This window comes from Callorhinus ursinus, unplaced genomic scaffold (genome assembly GCF_003265705.2).
Source record: "Callorhinus ursinus isolate GAN/ISIS: 27379988/994484 unplaced genomic scaffold, GSC_fseal_2.0 scaffold2, whole genome shotgun sequence".
Taxonomy (NCBI): Eukaryota; Metazoa; Chordata; class Mammalia; order Carnivora; family Otariidae; genus Callorhinus; species Callorhinus ursinus.
In genome coordinates, this window is record NW_027397064.1 from 18,401,667 (window position 1) to 18,424,646 (window position 22,980).

Below are 22,980 nucleotides of genomic sequence, written 5' to 3' on the forward strand. Positions count from 1 at the left end.
AGATTTTATTTATTTATTTGAGAGAGAGAGAATGAGAGATAGAGAGCGCGAGAGGGAAGAGGGTCAGAGGGAGAAGCAGACTCCCTGCTGAGCAGGGAGCCCGATGTGGGACTCGATCCCAGGACTCCAGGATCATGACCTGAGCCGAAGGCAGTCGCTTAACCAACTGAGCCACCCAGGCTCCCAGGACCATACTGTCTTGATGATGACAGCTTTGTAATAGAGCTTGAAGTCCGGAATTGTGATGCTGCCAGCTTTGTTTTTCTTTTTCAACATTCCTCTGGCTATTTGGGGTCTTTTCTGGTTTCATACAAATTTTAGGATTATTTGTTCCATTTCTTTGAAAAAAGTGGATGGTATTTTGATGGGGATTGCACTGAATGTGTAGATTGCTCTAGGGAGCATTGACATCTTCACAATGTTTGTTCTTCCAATCCACGAGCATGGAACGTTTTTCCATTTTTTGTGTGTATCTACCTCAATTTCTTTCATGAGTATTTTATAGTTTTCTGAGTACAGATTCTTTGCCTCTTTGGTTAGATTTATTCCTAGGTATCTTATGGTTTTGGGTGCAATTGTAAAGGGGATCGACTCCTTAATTTCTCTTCCTTCTGTCTTGTTGTTGATGTATAGGAATGCCACAGATCTCTGTGCATTGATTTTATATCCTGCCACTTTACTGAATTTCTGTATGAGTTCTAGCAGTTTTGGGGTGGAGTCTTTTGGGTTTTCCACATACAGTATCATATCATCTGCAAAAGTGAGAGTTTCACTTCTTTGTCGATTTGGATGCCTTTTATTTCTTTTTGTTGTCTGATTGCTGTGGCTAGGACTTCTAATACTATGTTGAATAGCAGTGGTGATAATTGACATCCCTGCCGCGTTCCTGACCTTAGGGAGAAAGCTGTCAGTTTTTCCCCATTGAGAATGATATTCGCTGTAGGTTTTTCATGGGTGGCTTTTATGATATTGAGGTATGTAACCTCTATGCCTATACTCTGAAGAATTTTGATGAAGAAAGGCTGCTGTACTTTGCCAAATGCTTTTTCTGCATCTACTGAGAGGATCATATGGTTCTTGTTCTTTCTTTTATTAATGTATTGTATCACATTGATTGATTTGCAGTTGTTGAACCAACCTTGCAGCCCAGGGATAAATCCCACTTAGTCGTGGTGAATAATCCTTTTAATGTACTGTTGGAACCTGTTGGCTAGTATTTTGGTGAGATTTTTTGCATCCGTGTTCATCAAGGATATTGGTCTGTAATTCTCCTTTTTGATGGGGTCTTTGTCTGGTTTTGGGATCAAGGTAATGGTGGCCTCATAAAATGAATTTGGAAGTTTTCCTTCCATTTCTATTTTTTGGAACAGTTTCAGAAGGATAGGTATTCTTCTTTAAATGTTTGGTACAATTCCTGTGGGAAGCCATCTGGCCCTGGGCTTTTGTTTGTTGGGAGATTTTTGATGACTGCTTCAATTTCCCTAGTGGTTATAGGTCTGTTCAGGTTTTCTAATTCTTCCTGGTTCAGTTTTGGTAGTTGATACATCTCTAGGAATGCATCCATTTCTTCCAGGTTATCTAATTTGCTGGCATAGAGTTGCTCATGATATGTTCTTATAATTGTTTGTATTTCTTTGGTGTTGGTTGTGATCTCTCCTCTTTCATTCATGATTTTGTTGATTTGGGTCATTTCTCTTTTCTTTTTGATAAGTCTGGACAGGGGTTTATCAATCTTGTTAATGCTTTCAAAGAATCAGCTCCTGGTTTTGTTGATCTGTTCTACTGTTCTTTTGGTTTCTATTTCATTGATTTCTGCTCTGATCTTTATGATTTCTCTTCTCCTGCTGGGTTTAGGCTTTATTTGTTGTTGTCTCTCTAGCTCCTTTAGGTGTAAGGTTAAGTTGTGTATTTGAGACCTTTCTTGTTTCTTGAGAAAGGCTTATATTGCTCTATACTTTTCTCTTAAGACTGCCTTCGCTGTATCCCAAAGATTTTGAATAGTTGTGTTTTCATTTTCATTTGTTTCCATGAAATTTTTAAATTCTTCTTTAATTTCCTGGTTGACCCGTTCATTCTTTAGGAGGATGCTCTTTAGCCTCCATGTATTTGAGTTCTTTCTGACTTTCCTCTTGTGATTGAGGTCTAGTTTCAAAGCATTGTGGTCTGAAAATATGCAGGGAATAATCCCAATCCTCTGGTACCGGTTGAGACCTGATTCATGACCTAGGATGTGATCTATTCTGGAGAATGTTCCATGGGCACTAGATAAGAATGTGTATTCTGTTGCTTTGGGATGGAATGTTCTGAATATATCTGTGAAGTCCATTTGGTCCAGTGTGTCCTTTAAAGTCTTTATTTCCTTGTTGATCTTTTGCTTAGAAGATCTGTCCATTGCAGTGAGGGGGTGTTAAGTTCCCCACTATTATTGTATTGTTGTTGATGTGTTTCTTTGCTTTTGTTATTAACTGCCTTATATAATTGGCTGCTCCCATGTTAAGGGCATAGATATTTACAATTGTTAGATCTTCTTGTTGGTTAGACCCTTTAAGTAGGATATAGTGTCCTTCCTCATCCCTTATTACAGTCTTTGGTTTAAAATCTAATTCGTCTGGTATAAGGATTGCCACCCCAGCTTTCTTTTGGTGTCCATTAGCATGGTAAATGGTTTTCCACCCCTTCACTTTCAATTTGGGGGGGTCTTTGGGTCTAAAATGAGTCTCTTGCAGATAGCATATCAATGGGTCTTGTGTTTTTATCCAATCTGATAGCCTGTGTCTTTTGACTGGGGCATTTAGCCCATTTACATTCAGGGTAACTATTGAAAGATATGAATTTAGTGCCACTGTATTGCCTATAAGGTGACTGTTACTGAATATTGTCTGTGTTCCTTTCTGGTCTATGTTGCTTTTAGGCTCTCTTTGCTTAGAGGACCCCTTTCAATATTTCTTGTAGGGCTGGTTTTGTGTTTGCAAATTGCTCTAGTTTTTGTTTGTCCTGGAAGCTTTTTATCTCTCCTTCTATTTTCAATGACAGCCTAGCTGGATATAGTATTCTTGGCTGCAGATTTTTCTCATTTAGTGCTCTGAATATATCATGCCAGTCCTTTCTGGCCTGCCAGGTCTCTGTGGATAGGTCTGTTGCCAATCTAATGTTTACATATCTCTTCTCCTGAGCTGCTTTCAGGATTTCCTCTTTGTCTCTGAGACTCGTAAGTTTTACTCTTAGATGTTGGGGTGTTGACCTGTTTTTATTGATTTTGAGAGGGGTTCTCTGTGCCTCCTGGATTTTCATGCTTGTTTCCTTCCCCGAATTAGGGAAGTTCTCTGCTATAATTTGCTCCAATATACCTTCTGCCCCTCTCTCTCTTTCTCCTTCTTCTGGGATCCCAATTATTCTAATGTTGTTTTGTCTTATGGTATCACTTATCTCCCGAATTCTGCCCTCCTGATCCAGTAGTTATTTATCTCTCTTTTTCTCAGCTTCTTTATTTTCCATCATTTGTTCTTCTATATCACTAATTTTCTCTTCTACTTCATTTATCCTAGCAGCTAGAGCCTCCATTTTTGATAGCACCTCATTAATAGCCTTTTAGATTTCGACTTGGTTAGATTTTAGTTCTTTTATTTCTCCAGAAAGGGCTTCTCTAATAACTTCCATGCTTTTTTCAAGCCCAGTTAGTATCTTTAAAATCATCATTCTGAACTCTAGTTCTGACATTGTACTAATGTCTCTATTGGTTAGGTCCCTGGCTGTCGGTACTGCCTCTTGTTCTTTTTGTTGAGGTGATTTTTTTCCATCTTGTCATTTTGTCCAGAGGAGAATAGATGAATGAGAGAACAAAATGCTAACAGGGTAACAACATCCCCAGAAAATATACACTAAACAAATCAGAAAAGACCTGAAACCAGGGGCAAACAAAGGGAAAGAAAAAAAAAAAAAGAAAAAGAAAAAAAAGAAAAAGGAAAAGATAAAAACAAACAAAAACAAAACAAAACAAAACAGAATATGAGCAAATATGATCAGGCTGGTGCATAGATCAGTGCCACACACTAGATTTTGGGCATATTTTGGTCTGTTAGAAGAAATGCCTCCCAAAACTTTAAAGAAAGAAAAACTTATATATGTACAAAAATAAGGGTTAATAAAATGAAGGGATGGAATATGACTGTAAAGATGATAATTATAAAAGATTTTATAAAAGGAATTGATAAGATAAGAAGTTGGTTGAAAAAAGAAAAAGTTTTTAAAAAAAAAAAGGGAGAGAATGTGATCAGGCAGGAGACCAGAACAAAGCCATACACTAGAGATTTAGGGTATATTTTGATCTGTTAGAAGAAACTGTATCTCAAAATTATAAAGAGGGAACAACTTATATATATATGCCAAAAATAAGGGTAACTACTATGAAGGGATAGAATATGACTCTAAAAATGAAAAATAAAAAAATATTTTTTAGAAAAGCCATTGATAAGATGTTGGTGAAAAAGGGAAAAAGAAAAATTCAGAAAAATAAGGAAAGATAGTTAAAAAAATTAACTTTGAAAGACTAAAGAATAATGTTAAAAAAGCCATGAATTCAATGTGCAGTATTCCCCTAGTCCTGGAGTTCTGCCGTTCTCATTGATCGGTAAACTTGGTCTTGGCTGGCTGTTCTTGCTGAGCTTCTGGGGGGAGGGCCTGTTGCCGTGGTTCCCAAATGTCTTTGCCGGAGGCAGAATTGCCCCACCCTTGTCGGTTTGGGCTACGTAATCTGCTCGGATTTGCTCTAGGGAGCTTTCGTTCCCTGCAAGCTTTCCATACAGCTTTGGAGGACGAGAGTGAAAATGGTGACCTCCCAGTCTCTGCCCCGGAGGAACCGAGAACTTGGGGCCCCACTCCTCAGTGAGCCCCCAGAGAAAAGCAGTCAATCACTCCCATCTTCCTGGTCTCCAGCTGGACTCAAGTGCTTACCTGGCCTGTAACCGAGTGTTTCTATCTCTGGCTCACGACCCCATGTAGAGTCTCCAAACCCAGCAGTTCCCTGTGGTGTACTCCTGTGCTGCTCCTCTCAGGAGAGGAAGAGGAGTCTCCCCGGATCTGCCGCTTGTTGGGTCCCTGCTGGAAGAGCAGTGGCCCAACTCTGCTGCGGATCACGGTTTATGGCAACCCTGGGCTCAGAGCCCGCTCCTCAGCTCCGTCTCTGCAGCCGGCTTCCCCGCTCTGATACCTGGGAGCTCTGCCGTGCTCAGGCACCCCCCCCAGTCTTCCTGTGACCCCGAGGGTCCTGAGACCACACTCTCCCAGCGAGGGTTCCACCCCCCACTTAGTCACTGGAGCGTCCCTCAGTGGAGCAGACTTCTAAAAGTTCCAATTTTGTCCTCCACTACTCTATTACTTGTCAGTAGCGGCCTACGGAGGCCCCCTCCCCCGCCACCTAGCCTCCTGAATATTGCCTCGGATTCGCTTCTCCACACGTCCTACCTTCCAGAAAGTGGTTGCTTTCTGTTCAGAGAGTTGTTGCTATTCTTTTCTTCGATCTCCTGTTGAGTTCGTAGGTGTTCAGAATGGTTTGATGCCTATCCAGCTGAATTCCCGAGACCAGACGAAATCCAGGTCTCCTACACCTCCACCATCTTGCTCCTGCCTCTGCTGATAGAAGTAAAAAAGATATAATCCATCTGGAGGAAGTTATGGCAAAAGTTAAAAAAGTATCTGTACAACATTTATCCTTTGACAGCAATCTGATCCCCCAGAACCTTGCCCTGAAGCTCGCCCTCCCAAAACAAACAAACAAGCAAACAGCATATGAACAAAGTTATCCATCAAACTGTGATTTGTAGGAATAAAATCATGGAAACAACCTGAGTGCCAATACAGGAAATATTGGTTAAATAAGCTGTAGTACATCAACACTTTGGAGTAACTATTCGACTATAAAAAGAATGGGGGAAGATCTCTATTAATTGTTCAGTTATTTCCAGGATAGGTTTCAAATAAAAATTACAAAGTGAAAAAGAGGACATATAGTGCTACTTTTTATGTAAGAAAGGAGAGGAAATAGGAAAGAACACACACACACACACACACACACTCATACACTTTTTTGCAAAAAGAAACTTGGGAAGAATAAACCAGAAGCTAATGAAATAGTTGCCTCCATGACACGTGTAGGGTAGGAAGGAGCAAAGGGTAGAGGGATGAGGAAATAGTGACACTTCTCTGAGTTTGTCTTCTCATATAGTTTTTACTTTTAAATCATCATAACGTTATGCATATGCAAAAATAAAATTAAATAAACAAGGGCCCAGACCCCTAATTTAAACAAAAAGAGAAACAAATGAACCTTACTGTACAGCCAGTTGATAGCAGAGCCCCACAGAAAGAAAGGATCATCCCAACCAACTGAACACAAAACTCTGGCTACACATGCCTAGTGGGGTATAGTCTAAAGAAAAAAGAATTGCAAAGAAATTTGGGCTTTACTTGGTAGGTTTGCTGTTGGTTGTGGTACTGGCATCACAATTCCCATACTACTTTGTGTGAAATATAGGATAGAGCAAATGAATTAACACGGGGTGTTGTTAGGAACCAGGTTGTATCATGAGAGAAGGGAGCTACAAATATGGGATGGGAGGAGATGAAGAGCTCTCTGTGTTAGATTTGAAAGTATCAGAATGACTCATGATTTCAACACATATTTCTTAGCTCTGTTGAATGGGGTATCAGGAGAGAAAAGTACAAGTTGAATCTGGAGTATCTTACTGTCCCTGAAAGCAAGAGACTGTTCAAAAACCAGTGGGGACATACCAAGTGAACACAGGAGCTAGCTTGAAGAAGTTTCCACTGGCCAAATTAGGGAAACATTGAGTAGCCCAAGAACAACGATAATAATATCTTTTATTAAATTGAATTAAAAATGATATTTAAAAACAAGCAAGCACATAAGACAAAATGAGATGAGAGAGTGAAGAGGGATCTTTACAGAAGAATGCTAGGGGAATGTAGAAGGAATGACAGAAAATGACCATTTTGTCACCATTGAGGTAATGATTAATTCAGGCAAGTATCAGCAATGGATACTAAAATCTTCTGATGAAAGATTCTTGAGTAACAAGGTATACATACTGTTTTAAAGTTTAACCTCTCAAGTTACTTACTAATTAAAAAAAAGTTATTTCTACTTTGAAATAAATCTGTTAGACATCTCTTAACCAATAATCAAACAGCATTACCCATAATGGGATAATCTGACATTATTGCTTCCTGATGTGATGCACAGGGAAGACCCAATGCCATTTACACTATATCCTGGCCAAATATGTCTACTCAGAATTTAAACATGAGAATATAATCAGGAAAGTCCAAGTCTGTGGGACTTTGGGTGTTGCAAAAATCTCACTCTCAGTGAAAGACAAGAAAAAAAAAAAGCGATGGAGTTGTTCATGAAGAATAAAAGGACATGATAAATAACTGTAATCTATTTCATTAGATTTGACCTTTGATTAAAAATAACCATTAAAGACATTGTCAGGATAATTGGGAAAATTTGAATATTTCTTGTATAGTAGATAGTATTATGGCATCAATGTTAAGTTTCTCGAGAGTGATCATGGCATTGTGGATATGTAGGAGAATGTCCTACAAAGAAGAAAATGGTCCTAGAGGGGATATTTGGAAGTAGGAACATAAGGTGATGAAATCAGGGGAACTGAAGACCTAATACTCCTAAGTATCTCTAAAATGTAAGTGGGATTTCAGATCTGTTTAAACAATGAGAAAGGGTGGACTTGAAGATAGTGTGTCTAATTTGAATGAATGGGTGGATGAAATTGGCAAGTGTACATACTGAGTTGAGAGATCTAAAAAACATTCATGAGGAAACCTTCATGGTACCATTAGAAAGGTTAGTCTAAAAGTCAGGAATCTAATTAAAGACAGAAATTCCAAACTGAGGTGACAGCTGAAGACATTGGGGGAGGTCAGATTTCCCAAGACAGTAGAGAATGGGATGACAATAGGGCTGAGCATAGGCCATTGGAAAACATCTGCATTCCTTGTCCTATTGGAAAGATAGGATCACATTCCAGCATGTCAGAGCTTCAGAGAATATGGTTTCATTTTCAGTTAGGAACACCTGTACATCAGTCAAGTCCCACCAGGAAACAAAAGTTACAGAGATGGTCTGTCTTCAGGTGGTGTCAAAAGAGTTAAGGAAACACAGAATTTGGGGCACCCAGTCTAGAATGGCAAGAGTGGGAAACCATTACCACTTTTATATCAAGGGACACAGAGAAGAAATAATGCTCCTGGTTCCTGGTGTGAGTTGGAGCCCTGGGGAAGGGACCGTCCAGTGGGAAATTCAAACAAAGAAGAACAGGCCTGCTGCCAGAGAGGCCTAACTGAAAAATAGGAGAGGGGAGAAGAAATACCCCAATCTCTCTCACATTCACATTAAAAACATTGAGATACAATTTACATAAAATTTCATATGACATAAAACTCACCATTTTAAAGCATATAATTGAGTGGTTTTTAGTACATTCACAAGGTTGTGCAATCATCATCATTATCCAATTCCAGAACATTTCCATCATCTCAAAAAGAAACCCCATACCCAGGAGCTGCCAATGGTCTCCTTCCCCCAGCCCCTGGCAACTAACTCAATTTTCTGTCTCTATGGATTTGCCTAATCTGGACATTTTTTCATATGAATGGAATCATACAATATATGGCCTTTTTTGTCTTTCTTCTTTCACTCAGCATAATGTTTTCAAATTCATCCATGTTGTAGTATGTATGTATCACTACTTCATTCTTTTTTTATGGATGAACAATATTCCATCATATGGATATATCACATTTATCCATCCACCCATCAGTTGATGGATATTTGTGTTATTTTCACTGATTTTCTGCTTGTACAGAGCCTCAAGGTCAGCCAGGGCCAACTCAGGTCTTTCGTGAGAATGGGTATAACTGTATGCATAGGATATCATCTTCTAGATTTTCCAAGTGCCTGTAGACAACTCACTGTCTAGCTTTCTTTTAAGCATTTTGGTTGGCCTATTGTTCTCCCCCATGGTCTCAAGCAGTGCTCATATTAAAACACTAGCGGATAAATGATTTCGACAAATGCCTCTACCTTCAAAGGCTTTCAGTACTATGCAAGTTCTGAGGTGGGTGAAAAGACATTTGAGTGAAATGTAGCTTCTTGAGTGTGGTCTACTAGAGAACTAGGAGACAGGTCAAATAATTATTATTCTTTGGGAATGAGCCTCTGAGAGTGCTCCAGCTTCATTCCGCCCTGTCAGGTACCAGGAATGCAGGATATTTCTCAAGGCTCCCACTAAGTTGGGGAATGGGGATGGGACTAAGCTAAGAGTTGCTGCTCTTACTGAGATTCAGTTGTTTTTCTTAAATAAGTTACTGGGTTGCTACAAGCTTGTGATTAATTTCCAGAGTTCTGAAAAAAATAGATTCTGACGGTTTTTGCAACTTTTATGGGGGCTGCTTTTAGGGAGGGGATTTTTTTGCAAGTCTTTATTCTACCATTTTGGTGACATTGCCTTGCACCCCTGTTTTTAATATCTTGTCCGTGGACAGGGCATAGTTGGCAGAAAATGGAATGAAGCAAGGATGAATGGTAAATCATTAGCTCACCCTAGAACAGTAGTCAGGCTTTGACATAATACAAGATCACTGGTCAGTTGGAACCTATCTAGGACTCAAACAAATCCAAGTTCTCCTTTGATACCTGTAAGTCAAAAGGGAATATAGAAATAATTTTGGTCAAGAGATCTTTTGAGTCTTTGAGACACGAGTATGACCTGAGTTTCAACATCTTCTTGCAGCTCCCGTGCCCACTGTTTAATTCAATATCCTTACTACACTCTAAGGAAAACCTTTTTTAAATCAACATTCTTTTTAGGAGGACTAGATGAAGAATTTTCTTCCCTTAGTCTTCCATCTCGCAGATGATTAGGTCTTATAAGAAAGAAGAAAGAAAAACCACAACCAAAATCCATATGACAGCACACTATCCCTCTATTCCAGAGCTTTATGCTGGTCATTTAAAATAAGTTCATTCTTGTAGTCAGTCTCAGAATACTCCTTTTGTCCTCAGCAGATGTGAAGAAAAGCTTGACACCGTCTTATGTAAAGCAATTCTTCACAAAACTGAAGACCGTTATAAAATGTGTGGGTCTTCCATCAAATATCTTTCTCATAAAACCAATGTGCCTGTGGGTAGAAAACTTCTGGTCCAGTAGGAGAGGAACTTTGATGTGGTCTGCAAATTTACTGGGTTCCAGAAAGCAATCACTAAGTTACCACTTACTCAAACCCTTTAATCTCCCTGTGCTGCTAGAATCCCACTGACTCCTGTCTCCTTCTTGATGAGGCAGGTGTGTGTAACAATGTGCATCATCCAGGTGGTGAAATTCAACCAGTGATTTTATATTCTGTGATGGCCCTAGGGGTCTTGGATCATCCAACTACTTTCATTCTACTCCTACTATGTACATTGCCACAAGAGACCTCATGAGGAAACTAGATTCCAGGCAGAGTTGCACAAGAAGACAACTGCAGACCTGGGGGCAGTGGTATCATAGTGATATAAGCATAAATTATGGTGGCAGGATTTGGCCTTGGGCTCTCAGGCAAAACTGAAATTTCTCCTTATGCAGAGTTTCCCATCCCTTCTGCCATTTTCCTTTGCTCTAGGTCCCCACTTGCTTTTGGCATCCTGACTTCCTGGAATCTCAAAAATTTGTGCCCACTTGGATTTGCTTTCCCAGTGTTAAATTAATTAAACAGGGAGGCCATTAGATTGAGGTGGCTTTAATGTCTTAGCAGCCCATGTAAGCAAAGCAAAACCTAAGCCTGTAATGCCTAAGAAATTGAAACATAAGGATAACCAATTGTAAACAACCAACAAGTCTTTCCCAAATAATGTGTAAGTTATAGCCAATCAAGTCATTTCCTTACTCTGCTTCTGTGTCTCCTCTATAAAAGTCTTTTCCCTTGCTCCCATTGGCGAGTTCTCCCAACCATTTCTGGTTGCCCAATTAGAATTGATTTTTGCCCAAATAAACCCTTAAAAATTTAATGTCTCCATTTATCTTTTAACACCAGCATACCATGTTCCAATTTTCCCACTTTCCTTCTTGACATTAAAATCTACCTATTTCACATCCCTATAGCATCAGAAAGTTAGGCTGACTACTAATAGATATCAAGATGACAACCACTAAAAAAGATGACTGTTATTTCTTCTAAATAACATGGTTGACTTTTAACAGTACCTTTCAATCTTTAACTTGAAAGGGCAATCAATGAAAATTCCTGGGAGACAAACCATGAGAGACTCTTGACTCTGGGAAACAAACTGAGGGTTGCTGGAGGGGAGGTGGGTGGAGGCATGGGGTAACTGGATGATGGGCATTAAGGAGGGCACGTGATGTGATGAGTACTGTGTGTTATATGCAACTGATGAATCATTGAACACTACATCTGAAACTACTGATGTATTATATGTTGGCTAATTGAATTTAAATAAAAAAAAAAAGAAAATTCCTGGAAAAACAGCAAGGTGCGAGAGCTGAATGTTTTATGGCTACCATCCCATTCCCTTCCCCTCTGTGCCAGCTCTCCAGAGGATGCTTTAAATGAATAGTCCATTCAGTCTTCATGATAACCCTATGAAGAAGGTATTATCATTTTATCATTCATAAAGATGAGTGACACAGGTAGTAAAAAGCAGAGCTGTAGTTTGAACCCAGGTCAATCTGATTTCAAGGCCTTATGTGCCTCTCCTGGGGCAGCTGCCTTGGCTGGAGGCAATTTGGACTGAATATCTCCTGCCAGGGACACTGTGGTGGGAATTCATGTACTTGGCCTTACCACATTCTTCCCTTTTCATTCTAGTCTGATAGGTAGTCCCTTCCAACTCAGAATTCTTCTTTTCTCTAATTTTTATTTCTTTTTCTGGATTTTAAAATATTATTTTTTTCTCCCATTTTGAGGCTGAACTGACAAGAGAAACCTCAGGCCTTTTTCTTTTGGTGGCATTTGAGTTGCTCAGAGATCAGGGAGAAACAATAAAAACCACTGTTCCTTGGAAATGGTCCTTCACGAGTCTTGAAATTAGTGAATGTTTAATAGCTAGGTAGCCCAGAGTAGGGTTCTGGATCAAATGAAGGGGCATAAATAACACCGTGATCTCAATGGAAAGGTGGAAAAACACCAATATGCCCTTCTATTCTCCTCCATATGTTGTGAGTTGTGAGACTCAAGGGAAAGACACACTGTGCCGTGAGGGGCATGGGGGGAAATGTGAGTTCCAGGAATGATGTTTATGAGCACTCTGATCTTAATGAAACACCAGGTTGGGAATGTGGTAGGCACGAGCCAGGAAATTCTAAGGCCTGACTTGCACTGCTGGAGAACAACTCCCTTCTGATTACCTGTGAATGGGGTATCTGTAACCAAGTTGGGACCACCTGGCTTCTTCTCCTACCATGTATCCAATTGGGCAAGAAAACCAGGGCAGGTGGGCTAGAAATAAATTATTCCCTGTCTCAGTCTCCCACATGTTGGTGAAATTCAGGCTCAGGCAAAGAACGGATTATATGTTTGAATTTACCTATGATGATTACAGAGAAACCAAAAGCCAAATTTGGATAATAATTGCTTGCATATTAGCCATGACTCTTCTTTCATCTACTGCTGAGTGAGGTAGGTAATTGAGTTGGCCGAAAATGATCTTAATTTCCATGTTAGGCTTGAAGTCTTCTAGAGATAGAACTCTGGGTGAACATATGGACTGTGTGAACTTTGGTTATGCCCCCAATATCCATGCCCCCAGAATATAGGTTATTATTCTCTGTTTGCCCTTACAGGATTCTATTTCCTGATATTCTCTCTTCTCCATCATTCTCCTCTACTCTTTATGAGTAGAGTGACATAGGACATGAACAATATGTCCTATGCTTTTAGCCTGGAGCAGAGGGAAACAAAGCCACTCAGAAATCCAGAGGAGGATGAGGCTAGCCACTGGTGAGGACATTTGGACCCAGTGCCAGAGACCCACAGGGTGCTTAGCATGTAGTTGGAATTGGATCTCAGTCCATATTTGTTGATTTTTCACAAAATGGTGGTCTCTGGATTTCAGGTTGTTGGCAAGAACTAAATATAAGGTGTGGCAATGTGTTTGACCAAAGTTAGAATTTTTTGGTTGTGGTGAAATCTGAGGGCAAAATCAAAATCCTGTTTTGCTCCCCCAACTAAAGCCACTGAAAATAGTTCCTCATTGTGGTTTCTGAGACTCAAAGAAAAGACAGCTCCAAGCGGTTTATTACATATGGTTTGGAAGGCTCATGGGCATCTAACAGCTCCCATCACGTTGGATTTTGATGGGTTAAGTGTAAGTGAATCAGGAACATAAGGATTAAATTTCCTCTCCAATACACATGGGCTTTAAGTGAGGGGAAAAAGGTGCTTGGGGCATAATGCATTTATTTGCCAAACCCAAACATTCAAAAAATAGTTCAAGATGTCTCAGTAAATTCAGCCAGCTGCCCAATCCCCTCTCTCCCTGGAGTGCTTGTCTGCATACACATGTTGATAGGTACACAGAGAGCCATGCCTAGTCTTCTGGAACACAAGTCTCTGGTACAGATAACTATAAATTCCCAGATAGCCTAGTGATAGTTTTAGCAGTCTTTTCCCCAAAATATGAACCCAAACTCCCTCAAGCCATCTCCTCTCACCTCATGTCTCCTCAACTACACGTCCTCATGAGGTAAAGAGATTTTGTCTTGACCAAGAACCAGTGTCTTAAATATTTAGATTGAAATCCCTTACTTTATCTCCTGTTTGCATGTGGTAGCATATTAATGACTATTGGCTGGTTTGAGGTGAGACCCATAAGTGGTGAATATGTGGCTCAGCTTCTCTGGAACTAAATCTAAATATGATAGATTATAGAGGTTAAAGAGAGAGGAGGAAGGGGGCACAAGGATATAAAGTGTAGGCTTTGCCGAGCATCTGGTGGTGAAGACATGGAAGACAGGGTAAGAGCTATGGAGCTAGGAGGAAGTTGAAGTCCAAGAAAACTGCTGAGTGTATATGTCCTGTGGCAAGCAGATGGGAGCAAGGTTTCCACCAATTGAATTTGTTTGGGCCAATTTTAATGATGAAAAGTAGGGACGGGAATTTATTGTTTCTTTATGCCGGTCGATTGGATTATCTTAGGTTAAACTTTTTGTATTGTAACAACACACTGATCACATCAGAATCTACTGTGGTCATGTCTGGCTACCCACTGTGGTATTGGCAGGGTTTAGAGATGGAGTGGAAATGGAATAGGGGATGAAAGAGAAAGAAGATGCTTCTAAGTGATAAGCCTGCTACTGCACAGACTGAGGTATCAATGCTAGAGAAAGAGAAAGGGGATAAGGTGATGATGATATGCAGAAATGGTGCCTTGAAGTATCATTAGTGCATATTTATTTTGGAATTGTATGCATTCTTGTGCTTGTTTAAAAACTGTTGTAATTTAAATCATATAAATAGACAAAGCTGTCCTAAATCCTTATTTCATTTTCTAAGAGAAGTACATAGTACAGTACAAGGCATACTACAGATAAAATCTCAGTGAGGTGAATTTTGATGGTCATCTCCATTCCTGACTTCTTATTTCCCCTGGATTCTTATTCCTCCTGTTCCTTAGGATTTCCTTTATTTTTTCACTGAAACATGGAATTATGCTTCTTTAATGTTAATAGCAGCGACAAAATATTCATATTAGACTTTTATCACCCCCCAAATCCATGGATTTCCATAAAATCTTCTATATTTATAGAGCATTTGATGATATTTCTGTGTTGTTAATATGCACTCTAAGCTTTACAGGTTAGAAGATTCAGCCATCACTTTAAAATGACTATTTAAATAAGACTTGATAAAATTCCTTGATTGAATTCATCCTTGAGATGCCATTTTATTCCAAAGTTCCTCTCCAAACAGGGAAAAGGAGTAGGGTTGCCATCGTCCTAGTTATAGAGATTAAAGCAGAGGGGTATATACTGAACCTGAGTAAAGCTGTGGGTAATTGGTGAAGTTAAGAAGAGGAACCAGAGAAATCAGAGGGTATGAGAGAAAGGAGAGGAGAACTAGAAAGAGTCATATGGATGGTTAAGATGGAATAACTATCAAGAAGTGAGCACCAGAAGACATACAAATAGCCAACAGACTCATGAAAAAATTCTCTACGTTCCTTGGCATCAGGGAAATACAAATCAAAACCACAATGAGATACCACCTTACACTAGTCAGAATGACTAAAATTAACAAGACAGGAAACAACAAATGTTGGCAAGGATGCGGAGAAAGGGGAACCCTCTTACACTGTTGGTGGGAATGCAAGATGGTACAGCCACTCTGGAAAACAGTATAGAGGTCCCTCAAAAAGTTGAAAATAGACCTACCCTATGACCCAGCAATTGCACTACTGGGTATTTATCTAAAGGATACAAATGTAGTGATCTGAAGGGGCACTTGCACACCAATATTCATAGCAGCAATGTCCACAATAGCCAAACTATGGAAAGAGCCCAGATGTCCATCAACAGATGAATGGACAAAGAAAACATGATATATAGCCATCAGAAAAGATAAGTATGTACCATTTGCATCCACATGGATGGAACTGGAGAGTATTATGCTGAGTGAAATAAGCCAATCAGAGAAAAACAATTATCATATGGTTTCACTCATATGTGGAATATAGGAAACAGCATAGAGGATCATGGGGGAAGGGAGGGAAAACTGAATGGGAAGTCATCAAAGAGGGAGAAAAACCATGAGAGATTCAACTATAGGGAAACAAACTGAGGGTTGCTGGAGGGGAAGTGAGTGGAGGGATGGGGTAATTGATGGGCATTAAGGAGGGCATGTGATGTGATGAGCACTGGGTGTTATACACACCTGATAAATTATTGAACACTATATCTGAGACTAATGATGTACTATGTGTTGGCTAGTTGGATTTTAATAAAAAAAAAGTGAGCAGCGGGACAGCAAGCATTTTAACTGATAGTACATGAAAAACAGGACTCAGATCTCTGGTAGATGTAGGAAGGGCTGCACAGCTGACTGTGCATATTGCTTTCCAATGAACAGGGGTCCACCTGGGAGAGGACAAAGCTGAAGTATGATAACTGGGCTTCTAGAAAACTCAGAGGCAGAAGTGACTGTTACCATCCCCTTCATTCTGGATGATAAAATTGATAATACATTTGTTAGGCTAGAAAATGATACCAAACTAAGAGGTTGGAAAAAGCAAAGGTCACAAGAATAGAAGACACAATTATAAGTGTTGTGAATTAAGAAAAAAGGCAAGAACATAGTGATCCACCTGGGGTGAAAAATCAAACTAAGTTCCCCAAGGGTCCCAAATTCTCCTCCTCTGATCAAAATGGAATGAGAAAGCATCCTTGAAGCCCATACAACTTGATGAGTGTGTGCTAGGACCAGAAACTGTGTGGGCGTTTCAAATGTGGTATTTATTTCATGCTCAAAACACGTGAATGAAAAAGGTATTATGATTTTTTTCAATTGACCATTGAGGACGCAGAGGTTTGAAAGGACAGGACTTGCCCAAAATAGCACAGGTCACAAGTCTCAGAGCTGGACCTGGAATGTGGAGTTCATGACCACACACTCCATGTTTCTCTTATCATGCAACACTTCCATTATTTTGTGGGAAGGATATTTCTGTATCACCACTGAACAAAAGAGCTGCTCAGGGCTGTCGATTCTCTCAGACCCTATTTCTGAGTTTTATTACTGGTCCTGATACTGTCTTGTCATGTAACCATAGACAAATCATGTAGTCACCGAAGTCTCAATTGACTGATCTGTAAAATGAAAGTCTTGAGCTGGATCACGACCCTTAACACTGTGACATTCAAGTCTGCAAGGATCTCTGGAGTTGCTGCTCATCTGCCAACTCTGAGTCTGCAGTGTTTCAGAGGCAACAAACCAGAAGGAAAAGGACAAGAGTACAGATTTGTTTCTGGGACAACTTGGAAGTGCGGAAGGAGGGGAACCTGTCTCTGACCTTGCCCCCACTCCTTATGGCCACTTCAATTCTTTAAAAGTCTACTGTGAGTCTACACCCAGAGGTCCTTGTGTCAGTTACCACTCAGCCAGTTCTCCCAAGAGCTTGTGAACATGGGTTTAAAATGTTATCTTGTCCCTGGAGCACTTACTCGTGAAGCGTTGACTCTAATAAGTAGAAATTAAAGATTAAAAAAAATAAGCCAATGGATTTCTCTAAAATGTCAGTTTCACTACTGTGTTTAAGAGTGGCATGGAAGAGATGGTTGTAGGAAAAGATGCAGTAATTGGATAAAGATTGCCATAATCAAACCCAAGTTTGAATCAGAGGAGTTTCAAGGAGCCCAGGAAGCCTGCCCAGAGCACCTGCACATGAGCAGTTGGATGGCATACAGCTTTACCTCCCATCGATTGAGCTCTACTAGCTCAATGAATGCGAGCAGCTTACTTAACCTTCCCATGCCTCAGTTTACTCAACTGCAAAGTGCTGCCAGTAAAGACATCTACCCCATTGAGTTGTCAAGGGTAAATGGGTTACAATGTAGTGCAACAGCATCTGGTTCCTAGGACCTGGTGTGAACTTGTCTACTCTCACTGCTGTTATTATGGTGGTTTGCCTCTGCACTCTATTCTCTGGTGGAAAAACTGCCAGTTTGTTCTCCCTCATGTCTAGCCTACACTCAACCTGCTATAGGCAAAGCCCACTTTGTTCAGTTCATATGACAAGAAGATAAACAATGATTGAATGATTTGAGGTCTCCCTGTCTTCACAATTGGAGGAGTCAGGAGAAAAGTGCTGAGCTTTTTGCTTGCAGGAGACCATGGATGACTCAGTGTGTAGGAGCCCAAAGTTGTCCCTATTCCCACTCCTACCGGCACATGAGCTGCAGAGAGGGAGGCTGCAGGGGTTCCCACCACACTCTGGGTTTGCTGTTTGCCTCCTCAGAGCACCCATGTTGATTTAAATCATAGCTCTGCAGCGGAGGCACAGCTCCTGGGGTATCCTGAAGATCCAGGCTGAGCCAGGGTGGGGGGTTGGGGGCTGGGGGTTGGGGGGGTGGTTCTGAGCTGGAAGAATGCCCCATTTGAAAAACAAGGCAACACCCACAGAGGGTCCTGGCCTGGGGCGCAGAGATCCCCAGGGAGCCAAATCACCAAACAGCGAGTTGCTCATAAATATGTGTAGTGGGTGGGAGGCAGAAGAAACCAGTGAAATCTGTAGACATTCCCTGCCAACCTCACATCATCACAGAGGAGGATATTTCTGTGTCACTACTGAACAAAATAGCTGCTCATAAGCATTTGGATGGCATACAGCGCTGCAGGCTCTCTGCAGGGTGAGTGTGATGCGAGTGTGTGCAGGCGTGCACGCGCATGCACACACACACGCACACACGTGCACATTCATTCTATAATGACCTCCATGGAAAACTCCTCCGCCATCCTTCCCATCCGTGGTGTTGGAGCAATTAGGTAGACTTGGGCAGAATGATTCATGCTTCAATAAATTCAATTTCAACAAAACATAATTATAGTGAGTCACCTAATCGCAGCTGTAATCACGGCCCGCCCCTCCAGAAGTCAAAACAGTTGAGGGCATTCAGCAAGGGCGTCTGTTCCCTCATTATGACTGAAGTTTGCATCTTTTGCCAAGCAGCCATACTTGGGACTATAGTTCCTTTCTAATTTTTTAAATTACGGAATATTTCAGACATACATCAAGGTGTAATGCATACCCCTAGTGAATACCCTTGTATGCACCAAGCAGTTAAAAAAGAAAATGTTACAAATATGCTTGAATCCCTGATCCTATCCCTCTATTTGTCAGTAGAGACAACAGTATTTGCTTTTGGCATTTATCATTCCCATTGCTGCCTTTATATATCTACTCTCGCTCTGTGTGTAGCCTTAAAATAACATAGCATTTTTTTCATGTATTGAGTATTATTTTTTAAAAAGTTTTATTTTTATTTATTTATTTATTTATTTATTTGAGTGGGAGAGGCAAAGGGAGAGGCAGAGAGAGAATCTTAAGCAAGCTCTCGGTCCAACGTGCAGCAGACACCAGGCTTGATCTCAAAACCCTGAGGTCATGACCTGAGTGGAAATCAAGATCTCTACTTAACCGACTGAGCCACCCAGGCACCCCTTGAGTGTTAACTAAATGGCATCATTTATGTATCCTTCTGCAACTTGGTTTCTTTGCTTAACTTTTTGATATTTTTCATATTGAACATATATTTCGTTTTCTCATATTAACTGCTGTTTAGAATTCCATATACAAATACATCAAAATGTATTTTTTATCCATTCTCCTTTTGATGGACATTTAGTTTGTTTCTCACACTTTCTACTACAAGTGATATTTGCATGAATATCCTTACACATGTTTCTTGTGCTCACATGTGAGTTTCCCTAGGGGTGTCCCAGGAGTGGGGTTGCCACTTATTGGGTATCTGCCCTGTCAACTTTAGATGCTGCCAAATTGTCCTCTAAAGTTTGCATATCCACTGGAAGTTTAGAAGAGTTTCTGTTGTTCCTTGTTTTCTCACCAGTACTTGATACCATCAGACTTTAATTTTTTGCCTATTTGATAAGTGTGAAACATTTCTTCATATAGTTGTAGTTTACTTTTTCCTAATTCTTGCTGAGATCAAGCAGCATTGCATAGGATGAGGAACCATTCAAACGTCTTCTTTTGTGAATTGTCTGCTCGTGTATTTTGCCCCTTGTCTATTGTTTATCTTTTGGGGAGGTTTTTGGTAATACACTAAGTCTGTTTCAAATATGGTAACTTATAATTTCTGTTTCTTTCCTTATCAATTTTAATAAGTTGTATTTTTCAAGAAATTATTCCTTTCATCTAAGTTGTAAACTATGATGGTATAAAGTAGTTTTGAAGTTCACTTATTCATTTTTTTAAAAGATTTTATTTATTTATTTGACAGAGAGAGAGACAGTGAGAGAGGGAACACAAGCAGGGGGAGTGGGAGAGGGAGAAGCAGGCTTCCCGCCGAGCAGGGAGCCCGATGAGGGGCTTGATCCCAGGACTCTGGGATCATGACCTGAGCTGAAGGCAGACACTTAATGACTGAGCCAACCAGGCACCCCATATGTTTTTAATGTCTGTAGGATTTGTGGTGATAACCCGTTTTTTTTTTTTTTTTAACTCCTGACGGTGGTGACATGTTTTCTCTCTCTTGTGAGTTTAACTAGGAATTTGTTGATTTTGTTTGTTCTTCAAAGAACCAGCTTTTGGCTTTGTTTATTTTCTTTATAAATGATTTTCACATTCATCGATTTCTATTTTTATCTTTATTTCATTCTTTCTACTTTGGGCTTACTTTGCTCTTCTTGGTAGAGCTTGCTAAGGTAGATTAGGTCATTGTTTTCGGACCTCTCTTTTTTTTTTTGGTATTTATTTATTTATTTGTTATTATGTTATGTTAATCACCATACATTACATCATTAGTTTTTGATGTAGTGTTCCATGATTCATTGTTTGTGTATAACACCCAGTGCTCCATTCAGTACGTGCCCTCTGACCCATCACCAGGCTAACCCATCCCCCCACCCCCATCCCGTCTAAAACCCTCAGTTTGTTTCTCAGAGTCCATAGTCTCTCATGGTTCATCTCCTCCTCCGATTTCCCCCCTTTCATTTTTCCCTTCCTACTATCTTCTTCTTCTTTTTTTTTTTTTTAACATATAATGTATTATTTGTTTCAGAGGGACAGGTCTGTGATTCAACAGTCTTACACAATTCACAGCACTCACCATAGCACATACCCTCCCCAATGTCTATCATCCAGCCACCCCATCCCTTCCACCCCCCAGCACTCCAGCAACCCTCAGTTTATTTCCTGAGATTAAGAATTCCTCCTATCAGTGAGGTCAAATGTAGTGATCTGAAGGGGTATGTGCACCCTGATGTTTATAGCAGCAATGTCCACAATAGCTAAACTATGGAAAGAGCCAAGATGTCCATCGACAGATGAATGGATAAAGAAGATGTGGTGTATATATATACAATGGAATATTAGGCAGCCATCAAAAGGAATGAAATCTTGCCATTTGCAATGACGTGGATGGAACTGGAGGGTATTCTGCAGACCTTTCTTCTTTTGCACTTAAGTCTATGTTTTGCTTTGAGCACTACTTTAGCTACATCTTGTATTTTCTTATTGTATTTTCTTTATCATTCAGTTCAAAGAATTGTCCAATTTCCTTTGTGATTTTGTATTTGACTCAATTATTTAAAGGTATGCCATTTAATTTTCAAATAATTGTATTTTCTTAGATATCTTATTATTGATTCATTGTGATTATAGGATATGATCCACATGATTTCAGTCCTTTTGAACTTATTGACACTTGTTTTATAGCACAGAATGGATGGAACTAGAGGGTTTTATGCTAAGTGAAATAAGTTAATCAGAGAAAGACAATTATCATACAATTTCACTCAGGTGTGGAATTTAAGAAACAAAACAGAAGAATATAGGGGAAGGGAAGGAAAAATAAAATAAGATGAAATCAGAGAGAGAGACAAACCATAAGAGACTCTTATCTCTAGGAAACAAACTGAGGGTTGCTGGAGGGGAGAGAGGTGGGGGGATGGGGTAACTGGGTGATGGGCATTAAGGAGGGCACTTGATGTAATGAGCATTGGGTGTTATATGCAACTGATGAATCATTAAACTCTACCTTTAAAACTAATAATATACCGTATGTTAATTAACTGATTTTAAATGAAAAAAAAAAGATTAATTTGAAAAGAAAAAACAAATAAAAGGAATGTGTATTTGGATAGAATTCTATAAATGTCAATTAAATTGGGGTGTTAATAGTGATGTTTATGTCTTCTAATTGTTTTATCATTGATCAGAGAAGGGTGTTAATACCTACTATGATTATGGAATTGTCTGGTTTTTTTTCTATAATTCTATCAAGTATTGATTCATGCAGATTTCTTATTAGGTGTAAACACATTTATAATTGTTTTCTTCCTAGTGAATTGTCCCTAAAAAATTTATTCTTTTCCTGTCCATTTTTGCCATTCTAACCGGTGTAAGGTGGTATCTCATTGTGGTTTTGATTTGAATTTCCCTGATGGATAATGATGATGAACATTTTTTCATGTTTCTATTAGCCATTTGTATGTCTTATTCAGAGAAGTGTCTTTTCATGTCTTCTGCCCATTTTTTGACTTGATTATTTGTTTTTTGGGTATTGAGTTTGAGAAGTTCTTTATAGATCTTGGATACCAGCCCTTTATCTGTAGTGCCATTTGCAAATATCTTCTCCCATTCTGTTGGAGACGCTGTGGAGAAAGGGGAACCCTCTTACACTGTTGGTGGGAATGCAAGTTGGTACAGCCACTTTGGAAAACAGTGTGGAGGTTCCTCAAAAAATTGAAAATAGAGCTACCCTATGACCCAGCAATTGCACTCTGGGTATTTACCCCAAAGACACAGATGTAGTGAAAAGAAGGGCCATATGCACCCCAATGTTCATAGCAGCAATGTCCACAATAGCCAAACTGTGGAAAGAGCCGAGATGCCCCTCAACAGATGAATGGATAAGGAAAATGTGGTCCATATATACAATGGAATATTACTTAGTCAGCAGAAAGGATGAATACCCAACTTTTACATCCACATGGATGGGACTGGAGGAGATGATGCTAAGTGAAATGAGTCAAGCAGAGAAAGTCAATTATCATATGGTTTCACTTATTTGTGGAACATAAGGAATAGCACGGAGGACATTAGGAGAAGGAAGGGAAACATGAAGGGGGGGAATCGGAGGGAGAGATGAACCATGAGAGACTATGGACTCTGAGAAACAAACAGGGTTTTAGAGGGGAGGGGGGGGACGG

The 22,980-nt window shown here is 39.9% G+C and overlaps 1 long non-coding RNA gene across 1 annotated transcript in view; it reads left to right on the forward strand.

The window, feature by feature from the left end:
* Positions 1-5,692, forward strand: part of LOC141374636 (uncharacterized) — a 46,460-nt gene extending 40,768 nt beyond the window's left edge. Inside the window, exon 5 of the long non-coding RNA XR_012381676.1 lies at positions 4,999-5,692. This is a non-coding gene — a long non-coding RNA (uncharacterized lncRNA). The remainder of the gene's footprint in view (positions 1-4,998) is intronic.
* The last annotated feature ends 17,288 nt before the right edge of the window (positions 5,693-22,980 follow it).